The 27736-nt window shown below is 37.6% G+C and overlaps 9 non-coding genes across 9 annotated transcripts; all 9 read right to left on the reverse strand.

The window, feature by feature from the left end:
• Window positions 1-1411: 1411 nt before the first annotated feature.
• On the reverse strand, window positions 1412-1483 carry TRNAC-GCA (transfer RNA cysteine (anticodon GCA)). The gene has a single exon. It is a non-coding gene; the product is annotated as a tRNA-Cys (tRNA).
• Window positions 1484-2435: 952 nt separating this feature from the next.
• TRNAS-GCU (transfer RNA serine (anticodon GCU)) lies at window positions 2436-2507 on the reverse strand. The gene has a single exon. It is a non-coding gene; the product is annotated as a tRNA-Ser (tRNA).
• Window positions 2508-3961: 1454 nt separating this feature from the next.
• On the reverse strand, window positions 3962-4033 carry TRNAC-GCA (transfer RNA cysteine (anticodon GCA)). Its single transcript has one exon. It is a non-coding gene; the product is annotated as a tRNA-Cys (tRNA).
• Window positions 4034-5497: 1464 nt separating this feature from the next.
• TRNAC-GCA (transfer RNA cysteine (anticodon GCA)) lies at window positions 5498-5569 on the reverse strand. Its single transcript has one exon. It is a non-coding gene; the product is annotated as a tRNA-Cys (tRNA).
• Window positions 5570-6017: 448 nt separating this feature from the next.
• TRNAC-GCA (transfer RNA cysteine (anticodon GCA)) lies at window positions 6018-6089 on the reverse strand. The gene has a single exon. It is a non-coding gene; the product is annotated as a tRNA-Cys (tRNA).
• Window positions 6090-8659: 2570 nt separating this feature from the next.
• Window positions 8660-8731, reverse strand: TRNAC-GCA (transfer RNA cysteine (anticodon GCA)). Its single transcript has one exon. It is a non-coding gene; the product is annotated as a tRNA-Cys (tRNA).
• A 9437-nt stretch (window positions 8732-18168) lies between these two features.
• Window positions 18169-18240, reverse strand: TRNAC-GCA (transfer RNA cysteine (anticodon GCA)). Its single transcript has one exon. It is a non-coding gene; the product is annotated as a tRNA-Cys (tRNA).
• A 4170-nt stretch (window positions 18241-22410) lies between these two features.
• TRNAC-GCA (transfer RNA cysteine (anticodon GCA)) lies at window positions 22411-22482 on the reverse strand. The gene has a single exon. It is a non-coding gene; the product is annotated as a tRNA-Cys (tRNA).
• A 1986-nt stretch (window positions 22483-24468) lies between these two features.
• TRNAC-GCA (transfer RNA cysteine (anticodon GCA)) lies at window positions 24469-24540 on the reverse strand. Its single transcript has one exon. It is a non-coding gene; the product is annotated as a tRNA-Cys (tRNA).
• Between the last annotated feature and the right edge of the window lie 3196 nt (window positions 24541-27736).

Below are 27736 nucleotides of genomic sequence, written 5' to 3' on the forward strand. Positions count from 1 at the left end.
TTTTTTTAACGTAAAAACTGAAATAAGTTTGCACAGTTTATATCGTGGTGACTTTTTTTTTTGATAATGTGCATTTTATTTGCTAAACAGATTTCATTAATTCAAAAAGTACAAAGAAACACTAAGGTATTTTTATTTTACAAGTCATTTCTGGGGATTAGAGTCTTCCAATGTGCCATATGTATCTTTTGTCGATTTCTTTTCAGACAAAATTTCTCAAGCATTTTCCAACATTTTTAAATTGTTTTCATATTAAGAAGGCACATCAACATGAACTTTTTGCTACATTTCTGAAATAGTATTCACATTAAGAAAGTACATAAACATGAATTCAACTTCATATGGTTCTAAAATTTCCATGAACATATACCGTATTTTCCGGCGTATAAGACGACTGGGCGTATAAGACGACCCCCCAACTTTACCAGTTAAAAAATAAAATCTTCTTAAAAGTTGGGGGTCTTCTTATACACCGTATGTCGTCTTATAGGGCCGGTGAATATGTGCCTTTTGGGGGGGGGGGGAGTGATCCTGATGAGGACGAGGGGGCGTCTCACAGGAAAGTGAGTATCCCCCATTACCTTATCATAGCGCTGCAGCGTGGGGTCTCTGTGCTGGGAGCGGCGGCTGCTGTGCTGTGGCGGCTCCTCTTCTGCAGTGTGGGGCCTCTGGTGCTGTGGGGCAGTGGCGGCGGCGTATCTTCATGCAGTCGGGGCTCCTCCGGCATCTCAGCCTGGAAGCCCCGCCGGCAACTCCATCGGTACAATGCGGTCAGGTGGCCTCCGGGAAAATGGCCGCTGCTCAGATTCAGATCTCGTCCCGAGATCTCGGGAGACGAGATCTGAATCTGAGCAGCGGCCATTTTCCCGGAGGCAGCTCAATAGGTGCGATGCGGTGGCCCGGCCGCTGGGGGCTGTGCATGCTCAGATTCAGATCTCGTCCCGAAATCTCGGGACACGAGATCTGAATCTAAGCAGCGGCCATTTTCCCGGAGGCCAGCGCATTACACCGATGGAGTTGCCGGCGGGGCTTCTAGGCTTTGAGATGCCGGAGGAGCCCCGACTGCATGAAGATACGCCACCGCCGCCACCGCCCCACAGCACCAGAGGCCCCACACTGCAGAAGAGGAGCCGCCACAGCACAGCAGCCGCCGCTCCCAGCACAGAGACCCCACGCTGCAGCGCTATGATAAGGTAATGGGGGATACTCACTTTCCTGTGAGACGCCCCCTCGTCGTCATCAGGATCAATCCCCCCCCACCCACCATATACACCCGGCGTACAAGGCGATTCCCGGCGTACAAGACGACCCCCGACTTTTAAGAAGATTTTCAGGGGTTAAAAAGTCGTCTTGTACGCCGGAAAATACGGTAGGTAAAAAAGCATGTTTAATCTGTTGAAAAAGCATCTGGAGGGGGCACTCGGAGTTGAACCAAGGACCTCTTGATCTGCAGTCAAATGCTCTACCACTGAGCTATACCCCCTACATTTGGAAAACGCACCCTTTTTTTTTAACGTAAAAACTGAAATATTTTTGCACAGTTTATATCGTGGTGACTTTTTTTATGATAATGTGCATTTTACTTTGCTAAACAAATTCCATTAATTCAAAAAGTACAAAGAAACACTAAGGTATTTTTATTTTACAAGTCATTTCTGGGGATTAGAGTCTTCCAATGTGCCATATGTATCTTTTGTCGATTTCTTTTCAGACAAAATTTCTCAAGCATTTTCCAACATTTTTAAATTGTTTTCATATTAAGAAGGCACATCAACATGAACTTTTTGCTACATTTCTGAAATAGTATTCACATTAAGAAAGTACATAAACATGAATTCAACTTCATATGGTTCTAAAATTTCCATGAACATATAGGTAAAAAAGCATGTTTAATCTGTTAAAAAAGTATCTGGAGGGAGCACTCGGAGTTGAACCAAGGACCTCTTGATCTGCAGTCAAATGCTCTACCACTGAGCTATACCCCCTACATTTGAAACGCACACCCTCTTTTTTTTTTTTTTTTTTTTTTTTTTTACATAAAACCGGAAATATTTTTGCGCAGTTTATATCATGGTGACTTTTTTTTATGATAATGTGCATTTTACTTTGCTAAACAGATTTCATTAATTCAAAAAGTACAAAGAAACACTAAGGTACTTATATTTTACAACTCATTTCTGGGGATTAGAGTCTTCCAATGTGCCATATGTATCTTTTGTCGATTTCTTTTCAGACAAAATTTCTCAAGCATTTTCCAACATTTTTAAATTGTTTTCATATTAAGAAGGCACATCAACATGAACTTTTTGCTACATTTCTGAAATAGTATTCACATTAAGAAAGTACATAAACATGAATTCAACTTCATATGGTTCTAAAATTTCCATGAACATATAGGTAAAAAAGCATGTTTAATCTGTTGAAAAAGTATCTGGAGGGGGCACCCGGAATTGAACCAAGGACCTCTTAATCAGCAGTCAAATGCTCGACCACTGAGCTATACCCCCTACATTTGGAAAACACACCCTCTTTTTTTTTTTTTTTTAACGTAAAAACTGAAATATTTTTGCGCAGTTTATATCGTGGTGACTTTTTTATGATAATGTGCATTTTACTTTGCTAAACAGATTTCATTAATTCAAAAGGTACAAAGAAACACTAAGGTATTTTTATTTTACAACTCATTTCTGGGGATTAGAGTCTTCCAATGTGCCATATGTATCTTTTGTCAATTTCTTTTCAGACAAAATTTCTCAAGCATTTTCCAACATTTTTAAATTGTTTTCATATTAAGAAGGCACATCAACATGAACTTTTTGCTACATTTCTGAAATAGTATTCACATTAAGAAAGTACATAAACATGAATTCAACTTCATATGGTTCTAAAATTTCCATGAACATATAGGTAAAAAGCATGTTTAATCTGTTGAAAAAGTTTCTGGAGGGGGCACACGGAGTTGAACCAAGGACCTCTTGATCTGCAGTCAAATGCTCTACCACTGAGATATACCCCCTACATTTGGAAAACACACCCTCTATTTTTTTTTTTTTAACGTAAAAACTGAAATATTTTTGCGCAGTTTATATCATGGTGACTTTTTTTTATGATAATGTGCATTTTACTTTGCTAAACAGATTTCATTAATTCAAAAAGTACAAAGAAACACTAAGGTACTTATATTTTACAAGTCATTTCTGGGGATTAGAGTCTTCCAATGTGCCATATGTATCTTTTGTCGATTTCTTTTCAGACAAAATTTCTCAAGCATTTTCCAACATTTTTAAATTGTTTTCATATTAAGAAGGCACATCAACATGAACTTTTTGCTACATTTCTGAAATAGTATTCACATTAAGAAAGTACATAAAAATGAATTCAACTTCATATGGTTCTAAAATTTCCATGAACATATAGGTAAAAAAGCATGTTTAATCTGTTGAAAAAATATCTGGAGGGGGCACTTGGAATTGAACCAAGGACCTCTTGATCTGCAGTCAAATGCTCTACCACTGAACTATACCCCCTACATTTGGAAAACACACCCTCTTTTTTTTTTTTTACGTAAAAACTGAAATATTTTTGCGCAGTTTATATCGTGGTGACTTTTTTTATGATAATGTGCATTTTACTTTGCTAAACAGATTTCATTAATTCAAAAGGTACAAAGAAACACTAAGGTCTTTTTATTTTACAACTCATTTCTGAGGATTAGAGTCTTCCAATGTGCCATATGTATCTTTTGTCGATTTCTTTTCAGACAAAATTTCTCAAGCATTTTCCAACATTTTTAAATTGTTTTCATATTAAGAAGGCACATCAACATGAACTTTTGCTACATTTCTGAAATAGTATTCACATTAAGAAAGTACATAAACATGAATTCAACTTCATATGGTTCTAAAATTTCCATGAACATATAGGTAAAAAAGCATGTTTAATCTGTTAAAAAAGTATATGGAGGGGGCACTCGGAGTTGAACCAAGGACCTCTTGATCTGCAGTCAAATGCTCTACCACTGAGCTATACCCCCTACATTTGCAACGCGCAAACCCTCTTTTTTTTTTTTTTGTTTTTTTACATAAAACCTGAAATATTTTTGCACAGTTTTATATCGTGGTGACTTTTTTTTACGATGATGTGCATTTTACTTTGCTAAACAGATTTCATTAATTCAAAAAGTACAAAGAAACACTAAGGTATTTTTATTTTACAACTCATTTCTGGGGATTAGAGTCTTCCAATGTGCCATATGTATCTTTTGTCAATTTCTTTTCAGACAAAATTTCTCAAGCATTTTCCAACATTTTTAAATTGTTTTCATATTAAGAAGGCACATCAACATGAACTTTTTGCTACATTTCTGAAATAGTATTCACATTAAGAAAGTACATAAACATGAATTCAACTTCATATGGTTCTAAAATTTCCATGAACATATAGGTAAAAAGCATGTTTAATCTGTTGAAAAAGTTTCTGGAGGGGGCACACGGAGTTGAACCAAGGACCTCTTGATCTGCAGTCAAATGCTCTACCACTGAGATATACCCCCTACATTTGGAAAACACACCCTCTTTTTTTTTTTTTTTAACGTAAAAACTGAAATATTTTTGCGCAGTTTATATCATGGTGACTTTTTTTTATGATAATGTGCATTTTACTTTGCTAAACAGATTTCATTAATTCAAAAAGTACAAAGAAACACTAAGGTACTTATATTTTACAAGTCATTTCTGGGGATTAGAGTCTTCCAATGTGCCATATGTATCTTTTGTCGATTTCTTTTCAGACAAAATTTCTCAAGCATTTTCCAACATTTTTAAATTGTTTTCATATTAAGAAGGCACATCAACATGAACTTTTTGCTACATTTCTGAAATAGTATTCACATTAAGAAAGTACATAAAAATGAATTCAACTTCATATGGTTCTAAAATTTCCATGAACATATAGGTAAAAAAGCATGTTTAATCTGTTGAAAAAATATCTGGAGGGGGCACTTGGAATTGAATCAAGGACCTCTTGATCTGCAGTCAAATGCTCTACCACTGAACTATACCCCCTACATTTGGAAAACACACCCTCTTTTTTTTTTTTTACGTAAAAACTGAAATATTTTTGCGCAGTTTATATCGTGGTGACTTTTTTTATGATAATGTGCATTTTACTTTGCTAAACAGATTTCATTAATTCAAAAGGTACAAAGAAACACTAAGGTCTTTTTATTTTACAACTCATTTCTGAGGATTAGAGTCTTCCAATGTGCCATATGTATCTTTTGTCGATTTCTTTTCAGACAAAATTTCTCAAGCATTTTCCAACATTTTTAAATTGTTTTCATATTAAGAAGGCACATCAACATGAACTTTTGCTACATTTCTGAAATAGTATTCACATTAAGAAAGTACATAAACATGAATTCAACTTCATATGGTTCTAAAATTTCCATGAACATATAGGTAAAAAAGCATGTTTAATCTGTTAAAAAAGTATATGGAGGGGGCACTCGGAGTTGAACCAAGGACCTCTTGATCTGCAGTCAAATGCTCTACCACTGAGCTATACCCCCTACATTTGGAACGCGCAAACCCTCTTTTTTTTTTTTTTGTTTTTTTACATAAAACCTGAAATATTTTTGCACAGTTTTATATCGTGGTGACTTTTTTTTACGATGATGTGCATTTTACTTTGCTAAACAGATTTCATTAATTCAAAAAGTACAAAGAAACACTAAGGTATTTTTATTTTACAAGTCATTTCTGGGGATTAGAGTCTTCCAATGTGCCATATGTATCTTTTGTCGATTTCTTTTCAGACAAAATTTCTCAAGCATTTTCCAACATTTTTAAATTGTTTTCATATTAAGAAGGCACATCAACATGAACTTTTTGCTACATTTCTGAAATAGTATTCACATTAAGAAAGTACATAAACATGAATTCAACTTCATATGGTTCTAAAATTTCCATGAACATATAGGTAAAAAAGCATGTTTAATCTGTTAAAAAAGTATATGGAGGGGGCACTCGGAGTTGAACCAAGGACCTCTTGATCTGCAGTCAAATGCTCTACCACTGAGCTATACCCCCTACATTTGGAACGCGCAAACCCTCTTTTTTTTTTTCTTTTTTTTTTACATAAAACCTGAAATATTTTTGCACAGTTTTATATCGTGGTGACTTTTTTTTACGATGATGTGCATTTTACTTTGCTAAACAGATTTCATTAATTCAAAAAGTACAAAGAAACACTAAGGTATTTTTATTTTACAAGTCATTTCTGGGGATTAGAGTCTTCCAATGTGCCATATGTATCTTTTGTCGATTTCTTTTCAGACAAAATTTCTCAAGCATTTTCCAACATTTTTAAATTGTTTTCATATTAAGAAGGCACATCAACATGAACTTTTTGCTACATTTCTGAAATAGTATTCACATTAAGAAAGTACATAAACATGAATTCAACTTCATATGGTTCTAAAATTTCCATGAACATATAGGTAAAAAAGCATGTTTAATCTGTTGAAAAAGTATCTGGAGGGGGCACCCGGAATTGAACCAAGGACCTCTTAATCTGCAGTCAAATGCTCTACCACTGAGCTATAACCCCTACATTTGGAAAACACACCCTGTTTTGTTTTTTTTTTACGTAAAAACTGAAATATTTTTGCGCAGTTTATATCGTGGTGACTTTTTTTATGATAATGTGCATTTTACTTTGCTAAACAGATTTCATTAATTCAAAAGGTACAAAGAAACACTAAGGTACTATTATTTTACAACTCATTTCTGGGGATTAGAGTCTTCCAATGTGCCATATGTATCTTTTGTCGATTTCTTTTCAGACAAAATTTCTCAAGCATTTTCCAACATTTTTAAATTGTTTTCATATTAAGAAGGCACATCAACATGAACTTTTTGCTACATTTCTGAGATAGTATTCACATTAAGAAAGTACATAAACATGAATTCAACTTCATATGGTTCTAAAATTTCCATGAACATATACAGGTCCTTCTCAAAAAATTAGCATATAGTGTTAAATTTCATTATTTACCATAATGTAATGATTACAATTAAACTTTCATATATTATAGATTCATTTTCCACCAACTGAAATTTGTCAGGTCTTTTATTGTTTTAATACTGATGATTTTGGCATACAACTCCTGATAACCCAAAAAACCTGTCTCAATAAATTAGCATATCAAGAAAAGGTTCTCTAAATGACCTATTTCCCTAATCTTCTGAATCAACTAATTAACTCTAAACACATGCAAAAGATACCTGAGGCTTTTAAAAACTCCCTGCCTGGTTCATTACTCAAAACCCCCATCATGGGTAAGACTAGCGACCTGATAGATGTCAAGAAGGCCATCATTGACACCCTCAAGCAAGAGGGTAAGACCCAGAAAGAAATTTCTCAACAAATAGGCTGTTCCCAGAGTGCTGTATCAAGGCACCTCAATGGTAAGTCTGTTGGAAGGAAACAATGTGGCAGAAAACGCTGTACAACGAGAAGAGGTGACCGGACCCTGAGGAAGATTGTGGAGAAGGACCGATTCCAGACCTTGGGGAACCTGAGGAAGCAGTGGACTGAGTCTGGTGTGGAAACATCCAGAGCCACCGTGCACAGGCGTGTGCAGGAAATGGGCTACAGGTGCCGCATTCCCCAGGTAAAGCCACTTTTGAACCATAAACAGCGGCAGAAGCGCCTGACCTGGGCTACAGAGAAGCAGCACTGGACTGTTGCTAAGTGGTCCCAAGTACTTTTTTTTGATGAAAGCAAATTTTGCATGTCATTCGGAAATCAAGGTGCCAGAGTCTGGAGGAAGACTGGGGAGAAGGAAATGCCAAAATGCCTGAGTCCAGTGTCAAGTACCCACAGTCAGTGATGGTGTGGGGTGCCATGTCAGCTGCTGGTGTTGGTCCACTGTGTTTCATCAAGGGCAGGGTCAATGCAGCTAGCTATCAAAAGATTTTGGAGCACTTCATGCTTCCATCGGCTGAAATGCTTTATGGAGATGAAGATTTCATTTTTCAGCATGACCTGGCACCTGCTCACAGTGCCAAAACCACTGGTAAATGGTTTACTGACCATGGTATTACTGTGCTCAATTGGCCTGCCAACTCTCCTGACCTGAACCCCATAGAAAATCTGTGGGATATTGTGAAGAGAAAGTTGAGAGACGCAAGACCCAACACTCTGGATGAGCTTAAGGCCGCTATTGAAGCATCCTGGGCCTCCATAACATCTCAGCAGTGTCACAGGCTGATTGCCTCCATGCCACGCCGCATTGAAGCAGTCATTTCTGCCAAAGGATTCCCGACCAAGTATTGAGTGCATAACTGAACATTATTATTTGATGGTTTTTTTGTTTGTTATTAAAAAACACTTTTATTTGATTGGACGGGTGAAATATGCTAATTTATTGAGACAGGTTTTTTGTGTTATCAGGAGTTGTATGCCAAAATCATCAGTATTAAAACAATAAAAGACCTGACAAATTTCAGTTGGTGGATAATGAATCTATAATATATGAAAGTTTAATTGTAATCATTACATTATGGTAAATAATGAAATTTAACACTATATGCTAATTTTTTGAGAAGGACCTGTAGGTAAAAAAGCATGTTTAATCTGTTAAAAAGGTATCTGGAGGGGGCACTCGGAGTTGAACCAAGGACCTCTTGATCTGCAGTCAAATGCTCTACCACTGAGCTATACCCCCTACATTTGGAATGCACACCATCTTTTTTTTTTTTTTTTTTTTTTTTTTTTTACATAAAACCTGAAATATTTTTGCACAGTTTTATATCGTGGTGACTTTTTTTAACGATGATTTGCATTTTACTTTGCTAAACAGATTTCATTAATTCAAAAAGTACAAAGAAACACTAAGGTATTTTTATTTTACAACTCATTTCTGAGGATTAGAGTCTTCCAATGTGCCATATGTATCTTTTGTCGATTTCTTTTCAGACAAAATTTCTCAAGCATTTTCCAACATTTTTAAATTGTTTTCATATTAAGAAGGCACATCAACATGAACTTTTTGCTACATTTCTGAAATAGTATTCACATTAAGAAAGTACATAAACATGAATTCAACTTCATATGGTTCTAAAATTTCCATGAACATATAGGTAAAAAAGCATGTTTAATCTGTTGAAAAAGTATCTGGAGGGGGCACTCAGAGTTGAACCAAGGACCTCTTGATCTGCAGTCAAATGCTCTACCACTGAGCTATACCCCCTACATTTGGAAAACACACCCTCTTTTTTTTTTTTTTACGTAAAAACTGAAATATTTTTGCGCAGTTTATATCGTGGTGACTTTTTTTTATGATAATGTGCATTTTACTTTGCTAAACAGATTTCATTAATTCAAAAGGTACAAAGAAACACTAAGGTATTTTTATGTTACAACTCATTTCTGGGGATTAGAGTCTTCCAATGAGCCATAAGTAGTGTTGAGCATTCCGATACTGCAAGTATCGGGTATCGGCCGATACTTGCTGTATCGGAATTCCGATACCGAGATCCGATATTTTTGTGATATCGGGTATCAGTATCGAAACAACATTAATGTAAAAATGTGTAAAAGAGAGAATTAAAATAAAAAATATTGCTATACTCACCTCTCCGACGCAGCCTGCACCTTACCGAGGGAAGCGGCAGCGTTCTTTGTTTAAAATTCACGCTTTTCTTTCCTTTACGTGAGTCCCGGCTTGTGATTGGTTGCGTGCCGCCCATGTGACCGGGACGCAACCAATCACAGCAAGCCGTGACGTAATTTCAGGTCCTTCAGGATTTTAAAATTACGTTCCGGCGTTGTGATTGGTTGCGTCGCAGTCACATGGGCGACGCAACCAATCACAGCAAGCAGTGACGTAATTTCAGGTCCTTAAGGATTTTAAAATTACGTCCCGGCTTTGTGATTGGTTGCGTCGCAGTCACATGGGAGACGCAACCAATCACAAGCCGTGACGTCACGGGAGGCTGGACGCGCGCGCATTTTAAAATGGGCGCGTGTCCAGCCTCCCGTGACGTCCCGGCTTGTGATTGGTTGCGCCGCGATCAACCAATCACAAGCCGGGAGGCTGGACACGCGCCCATTTTAAAATTTTAAAATGCGCGCGTGTCCAGCCTCCCGGCTTGTGATTGGTTGACCGCGGCGCAACCAATCACAAGCCGGGACGTCACGGGAGGCTGGACACGCGCGCATTTTAAAATGGGCGCGTGTCCAGCCTCCCGTGACGTCCCGGCTTGTGATTGGTTGCGCCGCGGTCAACCAATCACAAGCCGGGAGGCTGGACACGCGCCCATTTTAAAATTTTAAAATGCGCGCGTGTCCAGCCTCCCGGCTTGTGATTGGTCGACCGCGGCGCAACCAATCACAAGCCGGGACGTCACGGGAGGCTGGACACGCGCCCATTTTAAAAAGCGCGCGTGTCCAGCCTCCCGTGACGTCACGGCTTGTGATTGGTTAATGGCGGCCATGTTGCTGGGACGCGGACCAATCACAGCAAGCCGTGACGTAATTTCGTCTCGGCTTGCTGTGATTGGTCCGCGTCCCGGCAACATGGCGCCGTGACCAATCATAAGCCGGGACGTCACTGGAGGCTGGACACGCGCGCTTTTTAAAATGGGCGCGTGTCCAGCCTCCCGTGACGTCCCGGCTTGTGATTGGTTAATGGCGGCCATGTTGCCGGGACGCGGACCAATCACAGCAAGCCGTGACGTAATTTCGTCACGGCTTGCTGTGATTGGTCCGCGTCCCGGCAACATGGCCGCCCTGACCAATCACAAGCCCGGACTTCACGTAACCAAGTAAAAGCGCGAATTTTAAACAAACAACGCTGCCGGTTCCCTCGCTGAGGTCCAGGCTGCGTCGGAGAGGTGAGTATAGCGATATTTTTTATTTTAATTCTTTCTTTTACACATTTATATGGATCCCAGGGCCTGAAGGAGAGTTTCCTCTCCTTCAGACCCTGGGAACCATCAGGAATACCGTCCGATACTTGAGTCCCATTGACTTGTATTGGTATCGGGTATCGGTATCGGATTGGATCCGATACTTTGCCGGTATCGGCCGATACTTTCCGATACCGATACTTTCAAGTATCGGACGGTATCGCTCAACACTAGCCATAAGTATCTTTTGTCGATTTCTTTTCAGACAAAATTTCTCAAGCATTTTCCAACATTTTTAAATTGTTTTCATATTAAGAAGGCACATCAACATGAACTTTTTGCTACATTTCTGAAATAGTATTCACATTAAGAAAGTACATAAACATGAATTCAACTTCATATGGTTCTAAAATTTCCATGAACATATAGGTAAAAAAGCATGTTTAATCTGTTAAAAAGGTATCTGGAGGGGGCACTCGGTGTTGAACCAAGAACCTCTTGATCTGCAGTCAAATGCTCTACCACTGAGCTATACCCCCTACATTTGGAACGCACACCCTCTTTTATTTTTTTTTTTTTACGTAAAAACTGAAATATTTTTACGCAGTTTATATCATGGTGACTTTTTTTTATGATAATGTGCATTTTACGTTGCTAAACAGATTTCATTAATTCAAAAAGTACAAAGAAACACTAAGGTACTTATATTTTACAACTCATTTCTGGGGATTAGAGTCTTCCAATGTGCCATATGTATCTTTTGTCGATTTCTTTTCAGACAAAATTTCTCAAGCATTTTCCAACATTTTTAAATTGTTTTCATATTAAGAAGGCACATCAACATGAACTTTTTGCTACATTTCTGAAATAGTATTCACATTAAGAAAGTACATAAACATGAATTCAACTTCATATGGTTCTAAAATTTCCATGAACATATAGGTAAAAAAGCATGTTTAATCTGTTAAAAAGGTATCTGGAGGGGGCACTCGGTGTTGAACCAAGAACCTCTTGATCTGCAGTCAAATGCTCTACCACTGAGCTATACCCCCTACATTTGGAACGCACACCCTCTTTTTTTTTTTTTTTTTTACGTAAAAACTGAAATATTTTTGCGCAGTTTATATCATGGTGACTTTTTTTTATGATAATGTGCATTTTACGTTGCTAAACAGATTTCATTAATTCAAAAAGTACAAAGAAACACTAAGGTACTTATATTTTACAACTCATTTCTGGGGATAAGGCTACGTTCACATGATCCGTTTTTTGCTGCGGATCCGTAGCGGAATTGCAGCTACGGATCCGCAGCCGTTTTCCATGCAGGGTACAGTACAATGTTACCCTATGGAAAACAAAACCCGCTGTGCCGACGATCCTTTTTTTCGCTGGAAAATCCGCGCGGATTTGCCAACGGAAAAAAGAAGTACCATGTCAATTCTTTCAGCGGATTCCGCTGCGGGTTTCCAACAGCACCAATAGGAAACTGCAGTTGGAAACCCGCAGTGGAATCCGCAGAAGAAAAAGGACACAAATCCGCCGAGAGAAGCACCGCCGTTTTCCACTGCGGATTTCCCCGAAAAAGGACCGGAAAAATCCGCAGTGAAAAACGGATCGTGTGAACGTAGCCTTAGAGTCTTCCAATGTGCCATATGTATCTTTTGTCGATTTCTTTTCAGACAAAATTTCTCAAGCATTTTCCAACATTTTTAAATTGTTTTCATATTAAGAAGGCACATCAACATGAACTTTTTGCTACATTTCTGAAATAGTATTCACATTAAGAAAGTACATAAACATGAATTCAACTTCATATGGTTCTAAAATTTCCATGAACATATAGGTAAAAAAGCATGTTTAATCTGTTGAAAAAGTATCTGGAGGGGGCACTCAGAGTTGAACCAAGGACCTCTTGATCTGCAGTCAAATGCTCTACCACTGAGCTATACCCCCTACATTTGGAAAACACACCCTCTTTTTTTTTTTTTACGTAAAAACTGAAATATTTTTGCGCAGTTTATATCGTGGTGACTTTTTTTATGATAATGTGCATTTTACTTTGCTAAACAGATTTCATTAATTCAAAAGGTACAAAGAAACACTAAGGTATTTTTATGTTACAACTCATTTCTGGGGATTAGAGTCTTCCAATGAGCCATAAGTAGTGTTGAGCATTCCGATACTGCAAGTATCGGGTATCGGCCGATACTTGCTGTATCGGAATTCCGATACCGAGATCCGATATTTTTGTGATATCGGGTATCAGTATCGAAACAACATTAATGTAAAAATGTGTAAAAGAGAGAATTAAAATAAAAAATATTGCTATACTCACCTCTCCGACGCAGCCTGCACCTTACCGAGGGAAGCGGCAGCGTTCTTTGTTTAAAATTCACGCTTTTCTTTCCTTTACGTGAGTCCCGGCTTGTGATTGGTTGCGTGCCGCCCATGTGACCGGGACGCAACCAATCACAGCAAGCCGTGACGTAATTTCAGGTCCTTCAGGATTTTAAAATTACGTTCCGGCGTTGTGATTGGTTGCGTCGCAGTCACATGGGCGACGCAACCAATCACAGCAAGCCGTGACGTAATTTCAGGTCCTTAAGGATTTTAAAATTACGTCCCGGCTTTGTGATTGGTTGCGTCGCAGTCACATGGGAGACGCAACCAATCACAAGCCGTGACGTCACGGGAGGCTGGACGCGCGCGCATTTTAAAATGGGCGCGTGTCCAGCCTCCCGTGACGTCCCGGCTTGTGATTGGTTGCGCCGCGATCAACCAATCACAAGCCGGGAGGCTGGACACGCGCCCATTTTAAAATTTTAAAATGCGCGCGTGTCCAGCCTCCCGGCTTGTGATTGGTTGACCGTGGCGCAACCAATCACAAGCCGGGACGTCACGGGAGGCTGGACACGCGCGCATTTTAAAATGGGCGCGTCTCCAGCCTCCCGTGACGTCCCGGCTTGTGATTGGTTGCGCCGCGGTCAACCAATCACAAGCCGGGAGGCTGGACACGCGCCCATTTTAAAATTTTAAAATGCGTGCGTGTCCAGCCTCCCGGCTTGTGATTGGTTGACCGCGGCGCAACCAATCACAAGCCGGGACGTCACGGGAGGCTGGACACGCGCCCATTTTAAAAAGCGCGCGTGTCCAGCCTCCCGTGACGTCACGGCTTGTGATTGGTTAATGGCGGCCATGTTGCTGGGACGTGGACCAATCACAGCAAGCCGTGACGTAATTTCGTCACGGCTTGCTGTGATTGGTCCGCGTCCCGGCAACATGGCGCCGTGACCAATCATAAGCTGGGACGTCACTGGAGGCTGGACACGCGCGCTTTTAAAAATGGGCGCGTGTCCAGCCTCCCGTGACGTCCCGGCTTGTGATTGGTTAATGGCGGCCATGTTGCCGGGACGCGGACCAATCACAGCAAGCCGTGACGTAATTTCGTCACGGCTCGCTGTGATTGGTCCGCGTCCCGGCAACATGGCCGCCCTGACCAATCACAAGCCCGGACTTCACGTAACCAAGTAAAAGCGCAAATTTTAAACAAACAACGCTGCCGGTTCCCTCGCTGAGGTCCAGGCTGCGTCGGAGAGGTGAGTATAGCGATATTTTTTATTTTAATTCTTTCTTTTACACATTTATATGGATCCCAGGGCCTGAAGGAGAGTTTCCTCTCCTTCAGACCCTGGGAACCATCAGGAATACCGTCCGATACTTGAGTCCCATTGACTTGTATTGGTATCGGGTATCGGTATCGGATTGGATCCGATACTTTGCCGGTATCGGCCGATACTTTCCGATACCGATACTTTCAAGTATCGGACGGTATCGCTCAACACTAGCCATGAGTATCTTTTGTCGATTTCTTTTCAGACAAAATTTCTCAAGCATTTTCCAACATTTTTAAATTGTTTTCATATTAAGAAGGCACATCAACATGAACTTTTTGCTACATTTCTGAGATAGTATTCACATTAAGAAAGTACATAAACATGAATTCAACTTCATATGGTTCTAAAATTTCCATGAACATATAGGTAAAAAAGCATGTTTAATCTGTTAAAAAAGTATCTGGAGGGGGCACTCGGTGTTGAACCAAGGACCTCTTGATCTGCAGTCAAATGCTCTACCACTGAACTATACCCCCTACATTTGGAAAACACACCCTCTTTTTTTTTTTGTTACGTAAAAACTGAAATATTTTTGCGCAGTTTATATCGTGGTGACTTTTTTTATGATAATGTGCATTTTACTTTGCTAAACAGATTTCATTAATTCAAAAGGTACAAAGAAACACTAAGGTATTTTTATTTTACAACTCATTTCTGAGGATTAGAGTCTTCCAATGTGCCATATGTATCTTTTGTCGATTTCTTTTCAGACAAAATTTCTCAAGCATTTTCCAACATTTTTAAATTGTTTTCATATTAAGAAGGCACATCAACATGAACTTTTGCTACATTTCTGAAATAGTATTCACATTAAGAAAGTACATAAACATGAATTCAACTTCATATGGTTCTAAAATTTCCATGAACATATAGGTAAAAAAGCATGTTTAATCTGTTAAAAAAGTATCTGGAGGGGGCACACGGAGTTGAACCAAGGACCTCTTGATCTGCAGTCAAATGCTCTACCACTGAGCTATACCCCCTACATTTGGAATGCGCAAACCCTCTTTTTTTTTTTTTTTTTTTTTTTTTTTTTTTTTTTTTTTTTTTTTTTACATAAAACCTGAAATATTTTTGCACAGTTTTATATCGTGGTGACTTTTTTTTACGATGATGTGCATTTTACTTTGCTAAACAGATTTCATTAATTCAAAAAGTGCAAAGAAACACTAAGGTATTTTTATTTTACAAGTCATTTCTGGGGATTAGAGTCTTCCAATGTGCCATATGTATCTTTTGTCGATTTCTTTTCAGACAAAATTTCTCAAGCATTTTCCAACATTTTTAAATTGTTTTCATATTAAGAAGGCACATCAACATGAACTTTTTGCTACATTTCTGAAATAGTATTCACATTAAGAAAGTACATAAACATGAATTCAACTTCATATGGTTCTAAAATTTCCATGAACATATAGGTAAAAAGCATGTTTAATCTGTTGAAAAAGTATCTGGAGGGGGCACACGGAGTTGAACCAAGGACCTCTTGATCTGCAGTCAAATGCTCTACCACTGAGCTATACCCCCTACATTTGGAAAACACACCCTCTTTTTTTTGTTTTTTACGTAAAAACTGAAATATTTTTGCGCAGTTTATATCGTGGTGACTTTTTTTATGATAATGTGCATTTTACTTTGCTAAACAGATTTCATTAATTCAAAAGGTACAAAGAAACACTAAGGTATTTTTATTTTACAACTCATTTCTGGGGATTAGAGTCTTCCAATGTGCCATAAGTATCTTTTGTCGATTTCTTTTCAGACAAAATTTCTCAAGCATTTTCCAACATTTTTAAATTGTTTTCATATTAAGAAGGCACATCAACATGAACTTTTTGCTACATTTCTGAGATAGTATTCACATTAAGAAAGTACATAAACATGAATTCAACTTCATATGGTTCTAAAATTTCCATGAACATATACAGGTCCTTCTCAAAAAATTAGCATATAGTGTTAAATTTCATTATTTACCATAATGTAATGATTACAATTAAACTTTCATATATTATAGATTCATTATCCACCAACTGAAATTTGTCAGGTCTTTTATTGTTTTAATACTGATGATTTTGGCATACAACTCCTGATAACCCAAAAAACCTGTCTCAATAAATTAGCATATCAAGAAAAGGTTCTCTAAATGACCTATTTCCCTAATCTTCTGAATCAACTAATTAACTCTAAACACATGCAAAAGATACCTGAGGCTTTTAAAAACTCCCTGCCTGGTTCATTACTCAAAACCCCCATCATGGGTAAGACTAGCGACCTGATAGATGTCAAGAAGGCCATCATTGACACCCTCAAGCAAGAGGGTAAGACCCAGAAAGAAATTTCTCAACAAATAGGCTGTTCCCAGAGTGCTGTATCAAGGCACCTCAATGGTAAGTCTGTTGGAAGGAAACAATGTGGCAGAAAACGCTGTACAACGAGAAGAGGTGACCGGACCCTGAGGAAGATTGTGGAGAAGGACCGATTCCAGACCTTGGGGAACCTGAGGAAGCAGTGGACTGAGTCTGGTGTGGAAACATCCAGAGCCACCGTGCACAGGCGTGTGCAGGAAATGGGCTACAGGTGCCGCATTTCCCAGGTAAAGCCACTTTTGAACCATAAACAGCGGCAGAAGCGCCTGACCTGGGCTACAGAGAAGCAGCACTGGACTGTTGCTAAGTGGTCCCAAGTACTTTTTTTTGATGAAAGCAAATTTTGCATGTCATTCGGAAATCAAGGTGCCAGAGTCTGGAGGAAGACTGGGGAGAAGGAAATGCCAAAATGCCTGAAGTCCAGTGTCAAGTACCCACAGTCAGTGATGGTGTGGGGTGCCATGTCAGCTGCTGGTGTTGGTCCACTGTGTTTCATCAAGGGCAGGGTCAATGCAGCTAGCTATCAAAAGATTTTGGAGCACTTCATGCTTCCATCGGCTGAAATGCTTTATGGAGATGAAGATTTCATTTTTCAGCATGACCTGGCACCTGCTCACAGTGCCAAAACCACTGGTAAATGGTTTACTGACCATGGTATTACTGTGCTCAATTGGCCTGCCAACTCTCCTGACCTGAACCCCATAGAAAATCTGTGGGATATTGTGAAGAGAAAGTTGAGAGACGCAAGACCCAACACTCTGGATGAGCTTAAGGCCGCTATTGAAGCATCCTGGGCCTCCATAACATCTCAGCAGTGTCACAGGCTGATTGCCTCCATGCCACGCCGCATTGAAGCAGTCATTTCTGCCAAAGGATTCCCGACCAAGTATTGAGTGCATAACTGAACATTATTATTTGATGGTTTTTTTGTTTGTTATTAAAAAACACTTTTATTTGATTGGACGGGTGAAATATGCTAATTTATTGAGACAGGTTTTTTGTGTTATCAGGAGTTGTATGCCAAAATCATCAGTATTAAAACAATAAAAGACCTGACAAATTTCAGTTGGTGGATAATGAATCTATAATATATGAAAGTTTAATTGTAATCATTACATTATGGTAAATAATGAAATTTAACACTATATGCTAATTTTTTGAGAAGGACCTGTAGGTAAAAAAGCATGTTTAATCTGTTAAAAAGGTATCTGGAGGGGGCACTCGGAGTTGAACCAAGGACCTCTTGATCTGCAGTCAAATGCTCTACCACTGAGCTATACCCCCTACATTTGGAACGCACACCATCTTTTTTTTTTTTTTTTTTTTTTTTACATAAAACCTGAAATATTTTTGCACAGTTTTATATCGTGGTGACTTTTTTTTACGATGATTTGCATTTTACTTTGCTAAACAGATTTCATTAATTCAAAAAGTACAAAGAAACACTAAGGTATTTTTATTTTACAACTCATTTCTGAGGATTAGAGTCTTCCAATGTGCCATATGTATCTTTTGTCGATTTCTTTTCAGACAAAATTTCTCAAGCATTTTCCAACATTTTTAAATTGTTTTCATATTAAGAAGGCACATCAACATGAACTTTTTGCTACATTTCTGAAATAGTATTCACATTAAGAAAGTACATAAACATGAATTCAACTTCATATGGTTCTAAAATTTCCATGAACATATAGGTAAAAAAGCATGTTTAATCTGTTGAAAAAGTATCTGGAGGGGGCACTCAGAGTTGAACCAAGGACCTCTTGATCTGCAGTCAAATGCTCTACCACTGAGCTATACCCCCTACATTTGGAAAACACACCCTCTTTTTTTTTTTTTACGTAAAAACTGAAATATTTTTGCGCAGTTTATATCGTGGTGACTTTTTTTATGATAATGTGCATTTTACTTTGCTAAACAGATTTCATTAATTCAAAAGGTACAAAGAAACACTAAGGTATTTTTATGTTACAACTCATTTCTGGGGATTAGAGTCTTCCAATGAGCCATAAGTAGTGTTGAGCATTCCGATACTGCAAGTATCGGGTATCGGCCGATACTTGCTGTATCGGAATTCCGATACCGAGATCCGATATTTTTGTGATATCGGGTATCAGTATCGAAACAACATTAATGTAAAAATGTGTAAAAGAGAGAATTAAAATAAAAAATATTGCTATACTCACCTCTCCGACGCAGCCTGCACCTTACCGAGGGAAGCGGCAGCGTTCTTTGTTTAAAATTCACGCTTTTCTTTCCTTTACGTGAGTCCCGGCTTGTGATTGGTTGCGTGCCGCCCATGTGACCGGGACGCAACCAATCACAGCAAGCCGTGACGTAATTTCAGGTCCTTCAGGATTTTAAAATTACGTTCCGGCGTTGTGATTGGTTGCGTCGCAGTCACATGGGCGACGCAACCAATCACAGCAAGCCGTGACGTAATTTCAGGTCCTTAAGGATTTTAAAATTACGTCCCGGCTTTGTGATTGGTTGCGTCGCAGTCACATGGGAGACGCAACCAATCACAAGCCGTGACGTCACGGGAGGCTGGACGCGCGCGCATTTTAAAATGGGCGCGTGTCCAGCCTCCCGTGACGTCCCGGCTTGTGATTGGTTGCGCCGCGATCAACCAATCACAAGCCGGGAGGCTGGACACGCGCCCATTTTAAAATTTTAAAATGCGCGCGTGTCCAGCCTCCCGGCTTGTGATTGGTTGACCGCGGCGCAACCAATCACAAGCCGGGACGTCACGGGAGGCTGGACACGCGCGCATTTTAAAATGGGCGCGTGTCCAGCCTCCCGTGACGTCCCGGCTTGTGATTGGTTGCGCCGCGGTCAACCAATCACAAGCCGGGAGGCTGGACACGCGCCCATTTTAAAATTTTAAAATGCGCGCGTGTCCAGCCTCCCGGCTTGTGATTGGTTGACCGCGGCGCAACCAATCACAAGCCGGGACGTCACGGGAGGCTGGACACGCGCCCATTTTAAAAAGCGCGCGTGTCCAGCCTCCCGTGACGTCACGGCTTGTGATTGGTTAATGGCGGCCATGTTGCTGGGACGCGGACCAATCACAGCAAGCCGTGACGTAATTTCGTCACGGCTTGCTGTGATTGGTCCGCGTCCCGGCAACATGGCGCCGTGACCAATCATAAGCCGGGACGTCACTGGAGGCTGGACACGCGCGCATTTTAAAATGGGCGCGTGTCCAGCCTCCCGTGACGTCCCGGCTTGTGATTGGTTAATGGCGGCCATGTTGCCGGGACGCGGACCAATCACAGCAAGCCGTGACGTAATTTCGTCACGGCTTGCTGTGATTGGTCCGCGTCCCGGCAACATGGCCGCCCTGACCAATCACAAGCCCGGACTTCACGTAACCAAGTAAAAGCGCGAATTTTAAACAAACAACGCTGCAGGTTCCCTCGCTGAGGTCCAGGCTGCGTCGGAGAGGTGAGTATAGCGATATTTTTTATTTTAATTCTTTCTTTTACACATTTATATGGATCCCAGGGCCTGAAGGAGAGTTTCCTCTCCTTCAGACCCTGGGAACCATCTGGAATACCGTCCGATACTTGAGTCCCATTGACTTGTATTGGTATCGGGTATCGGTATCGGATTGGATCCGATACTTTGCCGGTATCGGCCGATACATTCCGATACCGATACTTTCAAGTATCGGACGGTATCGCTCAACACTAGCCATAAGTATCTTTTGTCGATTTCTTTTCAGACAAAATTTCTCAAGCATTTTCCAACATTTTTAAATTGTTTTCATATTAAGAAGGCACATCAACATGAACTTTTTGCTACATTTCTGAGATAGTATTCACATTAAGAAAGTACATAAACATGAATTCAACTTCATATGGTTCTAAAATTTCCATGAACATATAGGTAAAAAAGCATGTTTAATCTGTTAAAAAAGTATCTGGAGGGGGCACTCGGAGTTGAACCAAGGACCTCTTGATCTGCAGTCATATGCTCTACCACTGAGCTATACCCCCTACATTTGGAACGCACATCCTCTTTTTTTTTTTTTTTACATAAAACCTGAAATATTTTTGCACAGTTTTATATCGTGGTGACTTTTTTTTACGATGATGTGCATTTTACTTTGCTAAACAGATTTCATTAATTCAAAAAGTACAAAGAAACACTAAGGTATTTTTATTTTACAAGTCATTTCTGGGGATTAGAGTCTTCCAATGTGCCATATGTATCTTTTGTCGATTTCTTTTCAGACTAAATTTCTCAAGCATTTTCCAACATTTTTAAATTGTTTTCATATTAAGAAGGCACATCAACATGAACTTTTTGCTACATTTCTGAAATAGTATTCACATTAAGAAAGTACATAAACATGAATTCAACTTCATATGGTTCTAAAATTCCATGAACATATAGGTAAAAAGCATGTTTAATCTGTTGAAAAAGTATCTGGAGGGGGCACACGGAGTTGAACCAAGGACCTCTTGATCTGCAGTCAAATGCTCTACCACTGAGATATACCCCCTACATTTGGAAAACACACCCTCTTTTTTTTTTTTTTTTACGTAAAAACTGAAATATTTTTGCGCAGTTTATATCATGGTGACTTTTTTTATGATAATGTGCATTTTACTTTGCTAAACAGATTTCATTAATTCAAAAAGTACAAAGAAAGACTAAGGTACTTATATTTTACAACTCATTTCTGGGGATTAGAGTCTTCCAATGTGCCATATGTATCTTTTGTCGATTTCTTTTCAGACAAAATTTCTCAAGCATTTTCCAACATTTTTAAATTGTTTTCATATTAAGAAGGCACATCAACATGAAGTTTTTGCTACATTTCTGAAATAGTGTTCACATTAAGAAAGTACATAAACATGAATTCAACTTCATATGGTTCTAAAATTTCCATGAACATATAGGTAAAAAAGCATGTTTAATCTGTTGAAAAAGTATCTGGAGGGGGCACTTGGAATTGAACCAAGGACCTCTTGATCTGCAGTCAAATGCTCTACCACTGAACTATACCCCCTACATTTGGAAAACACACCCTCTTTTTTTTTTTTTACGTAAAAACTGAAATTTTTTTGCGCAGTTTATATCGTGGTGACTTTTTTTATGATAATGTGCATTTTACTTTGCTAAACAGATTTCATTAATTCAAAAGGTACAAAGAAACACTAAGGTATTTTTATTTTACAACTCATTTCTGAGGATTAGAGTCTTCCAATGTGCCATATGTATCTTTTGTCGATTTCTTTTCAGACAAAATTTCTCAAGCATTTTCCAACATTTTTAAATTGTTTTCATATTAAGAAGGCACATCAACATGAACTTTTGCTACATTTCTGAAATAGTATTCACATTAAGAAAGTACATAAACATGAATTCAACTTCATATGGTTCTAAAATTTCCATGAACATATAGGTAAAAAAGCATGTTTAATCTGTTAAAAAAGTATATGGAGGGGGCACTCGGAGTTGAACCAAGGACCTCTTGATCTGCAGTCAAATGCTCTACCACTGAGCTATACCCCCTACATTTGGAATGCGCAAACCCTCTTTTTTTTTTTTTTTTTTTTTTTTTTTTACATAAAACCTGAAATATTTTTGCACAGTTTTATATCGTGGTGACTTTTTTTTACGATGATGTGCATTTTACTTTGCTAAACAGATTTCATTAATTCAAAAAGTACAAAGAAACACTAAGGTATTTTTATTTTACAAGTCATTTCTGGGGATTAGAGTCTTCCAATGTGCCATATGTATCTTTTGTCGATTTCTTTTCAGACAAAATTTCTCAAGCATTTTCCAACATTTTTAAATTGTTTTCATATTAAGAAGGCACATCAACATGAACTTTTTGCTACATTTCTGAAATAGTATTCACATTAAGAAAGTACATAAACATGAATTCAACTTCATATGGTTCTAAAATTTCCATGAACATATAGGTAAAAAGCATGTTTAATCTGTTGAAAAAGTATCTGGAGGAGGCACACGGAGTTGAACCTAGGACCTCTTGATCTGCAGTCAAATGCTCTACCACTGAGCTATACCCCCTACATTTGGAAAACACACCCTCTTTTTTTTGTTTTTTACGTAAAAACTGAAATATTTTTGCGCAGTTTATATCGTGGTGACTTTTTTTATGATAATGTGCATTTTACTTTGCTAAACAGATTTCATTAATTGAAAAGGTACAAAGAAACACTAAGGTATTTTTATTTTACAACTTATTTCTGGGGATTAGAGTCTTCCAATGTGCCATATGTATCTTTTGTCGATTTCTTTTCAGACAAAATTTCTCAAGCATTTTCCAACATTTTTAAATTGTTTTCATATTAAGAAGGCACATCAACATGAACTTTTTGCTACATTTCTGAAATAGTATTCACATTAAGAAAGTACATAAACATGAATTCAACTTCATATGGTTCTAAAATTTCCATGAACATATAGGTAAAAAAGCATGTTTAATCTGTTGAAAAAGAATCTGGAGGGGGAACTCGGAGTTGAACCAAGGACCTCTTGATCTGCAGTCAATTGCTCTACCACTGAGATATACCCCCTGCATTTGGAAAATACACCCTCTTTTTTTTTTTTTTTTTTACGTAAAAACTGAAATATTTTTGCGCAGTTTATATCATGGTGACTTTTTTTTTATGATAATGTGCATTTTACTTTGCTAAACAGATTTCATTAATTCAAAAAGTACAAAGAAACACTAAGGTATTTTTATTTTACAAGTCATTTCTGGGGATTAGAGTCTTCCAATGTGCCATATGTATCTTTTGTCGATTTCTTTTCAGACAAAATTTCTCAAGCATTTTCCAACATTTTTAAATTGTTTTCATATTAAGAAGGCACATCAACATGAACTTTTTGCTATATTTCTGAGATAGTATTCACATTAAGAAAGTACATAAACATGAATTCAACTTCATATGGTTCTAAAATTTCCATGAACATATAGGTAAAAAGCATGTTTAATCTGTTGAAAAAGTATCTGGAGGGGGCACACGGAGTTGAACCAAGGACCTCTTGATGTGCAGGCAAATGCTCTACCACTGAGATATACCCCCTACATTTGGAAAACACACCCTCTTTTTTTTTTTTTTTTACGTAAAAACTAAAATATTTTTGCGCAGTTTATATCATGGTGACTTTTTTTTATGATAATGTGCATTTTACTTTGCTAAACAGATTTCATTAATTCAAAAAGTACAAAGAAACACTAAGGTACTTATATTTTACAAATCATTTCTGGGGATTAGAGTCTTCCAATGTGCCATATGTATCTTTTGTCGATTTCTTTTCAGACAAAATTTCTCAAGCATTTTCCAACATTTTTAAATTGTTTTCATATTAAGAAGGCACATCAACATGAACTTTTTGCTACATTTCTGAAATAGTATTCACATTAAGAAAGTACATAAACATGAATTCAACTTCATATGGTTCTAAAATTTCCATGAACATATAGGTAAAAAAGCATGTTTAATCTGTTGAAAAAGTATCTGGAGGGGGCACTCGGAGTTGAACCAAGGACCTCTTGATCTGCAGTCAAATGCTCTACCACTGAGCTATACCCCCTACATTTGGAATGCGCAAACCCTCTTTTTTTTTTTTTTTTTTTTTTTTTTACATAAAACCTGAAATATTTTTGCACAGTTTTATATCGTGGTGACTTTTTTTTACGATGATGTGCATTTTACTTTGCTAAACAGATTTCATTAATTCAAAAAGTACAAAGAAACACTAAGGTATTTTTATTTTACAAGTCATTTCTGGGGATTAGAGTCTTCCAATGTGCCATATGTATCTTTTGTCGATTTCTTTTCAGACAAAATTTCTCAAGCATTTTCCAACATTTTTAAATTGTTTTCATATTAAGAAGGCACATCAACATGAACTTTTTGCTACATTTCTGAAATAGTATTCACATTAAGAAAGTACATAAACATGAATTCAACTTCATATGGTTCTAAAATTTCCATGAACATATAGGTAAAAAGCATGTTTAATCTGTTGAAAAAGTATCTGGAGGAGGAACACGGAGTTGAACCTAGGACCTCTTGATCTGCAGTCAAATGCTCTACCACTGAGCTATACCCCCTACATTTGGAAAACACAACCTCTTTTTTTTGTTTTTTACGTAAAAACTGAAATATTTTTGCGCAGTTTATATCGTGGTGACTTTTTTTATGATAATGTGCATTTTACTTTGCTAAACAGATTTCATTAATTGAAAAGGTACAAAGAAACACTAAGGTATTTTTATTTTACAACTTATTTCTGGGGATTAGAGTCTTCCAATGTGCCATATGTATCTTTTGTCGATTTCTTTTCAGACAAAAATTCTCAAGCATTTTCCAACATTTTTAAATTGTTTTCATATTAAGAAGGCACATCAACATGAACTTTTTGCTACATTTCTGAGATAGTATTCACATTAAGAAAGTACATAAACATGAATTCAACTTCCTATGGTTCTAAAATTTCCATGAACATATAGGTAAAAAGCATGTTTAATCTGTTGAAAAAGTATCTGGAGGGGGCACACGGAGTTGAACCAAGGACCTCTTGATGTGCAGGCAAATGCTCTACCACTGAGATATACCCCCTGCATTTGGAAAATACACCCTCTTTTTTTTTTTTTTTTTTACGTAAAAACTGAAATATTTTTGCGCAGTTTATATCATGGTGACTTTTTTTTTATGAAAATGTGCATTTTACTTTGCTAAACAGATTTCATTAATTCAAAAAGTACAAAGAAACACTAAGGTACTTATATTTTACAAGTCATTTCTGGGGATTAGAGTCTTCCAATGTGCCATATGTATCTTTTGTCGATTTCTTTTCAGACAAAATTTCTCAAGCATTTTCCAACATTTTTAAATTGTTTTCATATTAAGAAGGCACATCAACATGAACTTTTTGCTATATTTCTGAGATAGTATTCACATTAAGAAAGTACATAAACATGAATTCAACTTCATATGGTTCTAAAATTTCCATGAACATATAGGTAAAAAGCATGTTTAATCTGTTGAAAAAGTATCTGGAGGGGGCACTCGGAGTTGAACCAAGGACCTCTTGATCTGCAGGCAAATGCTCTACCACTGAGATATACCCCCTACATTTGGAAAACACACCCTCTTTTTTTTTTTTTTTTACATAAAAACTAAAATATTTTTGCGCAGTTTATATCATGGTGACTTTTTTTATGATAATGTGCATTTTTCTTTGCTAAACAGATTTCATTAATTCAAAAAGTACAAAGAAACACTAAGGTACTTATATTTTACAACTCATTTCTGGGGATTAGAGTCTTCCAATGTGCCATATGTATCTTTTGTCGATTTCTTTTCAGACAAAATTTCTCAAGCATTTTCCAACATTTTTAAATTGTTTTCATATTAAGAATGCACATCAACATGAACTTTTTGCTACATTTCTGAGATAGTATTCACATTAAGAAAGTACATAAACATGAATTCAACTTCATATGGTTCTAAAATTTCCATGAACATATAGGTAAAAAGCATGTTTAATCTGTTGAAAAAGTATCTGGAGGGGGCACACGGAGTTGAACCAAGGACCTCTTGATGTGCAGGCAAATGCTCTACCACTGAGATATACCCCCTACATTTGGAAAACACACCCTCTTTTTTTTTTTTTTTTACGTAAAAACTAAAATATTTTTGCGCAGTTTATATCGTGGTGACTTTTTTTTATGATAATGTGCATTTTACTTTGCTAAACAGATTTCATTAATTCAAAAAGTACAAAGAAACACTAAGGTATTTTTATTTTACAACTCATTTCTTGGGATTAGAGTCTTCCAATGTGCCATAAGTATCTTTTGTCGATTTCTTTTCAGACAAAATTTCTCAAGCATTTTCCAACATTTTTAAATTGTTTTCATATTAAGAAGGCACATCAACATGAACTTTTTGCTACATTTCTGAAATAGTATTCACATTAAGAAAGTACATAAACATGAATTCAACTTCATATGGTTCTAAAATTTCCATGAACATATAGGTAAAAAAGCATGTTTAATCTGTTGAAAAAGTATCTGGAGGGGGCACTCAGAGTTTAACCAAGGACCTCTTGATCTGCAGTCAAATGCTCTACCACTGAGCTATACCCCCTACATTTGGAAAGCACACCCTCTTTTTTTTTTTTTTTTTTTTTTTACATAAAACCTGAAATATTTTTGCACAGTTTTATATCGTGGTGACTTTTTTTTACGATGATGTGCATTTTACTTTGCTAAACAGATTTCATTAATTCAAAAGGTACAAAGAAACACTAAGGTATTTTTATTTTACAAGTCATTTCTGGGGATTAGAGTCTTCCAATGTGCCATATGTATCTTTTGTCGATTTCTTTTCAGACAAAATTTCTCAAGCATTTTCCAACATTTTTAAATTGTTTTCATATTAAGAAGGCACATCAACATGAACTTTTTGCTACATTTCTGAAATAGTATTCACATTAAGAAAGTACATAAACATGAATTCAACTTCATATGGTTCTAAAATTTCCATGAACATATAGGTAAAAAAGCATGTTTAATCTGTTGAAAAAGTATTTGGAGGGGGCACTCAGAGTTGAACCAAGGACCTCTTGATCTGCAGTCAAATGCTCTACCACTGAGCTATACCCCCTACATTTGGAAAATACACCCTCTTTTTTTTTTTTTTTTACGTAAAAACTGAAATATTTTTGCGCAGTTTATACCGTGGTGACTTTTTTTATGATAATGTGCATTTTACTTTGC

Source organism: Ranitomeya variabilis, chromosome 1 (genome assembly GCF_051348905.1).
Source record: "Ranitomeya variabilis isolate aRanVar5 chromosome 1, aRanVar5.hap1, whole genome shotgun sequence".
In the NCBI taxonomy this organism is placed as follows: Eukaryota; Metazoa; Chordata; class Amphibia; order Anura; family Dendrobatidae; genus Ranitomeya; species Ranitomeya variabilis.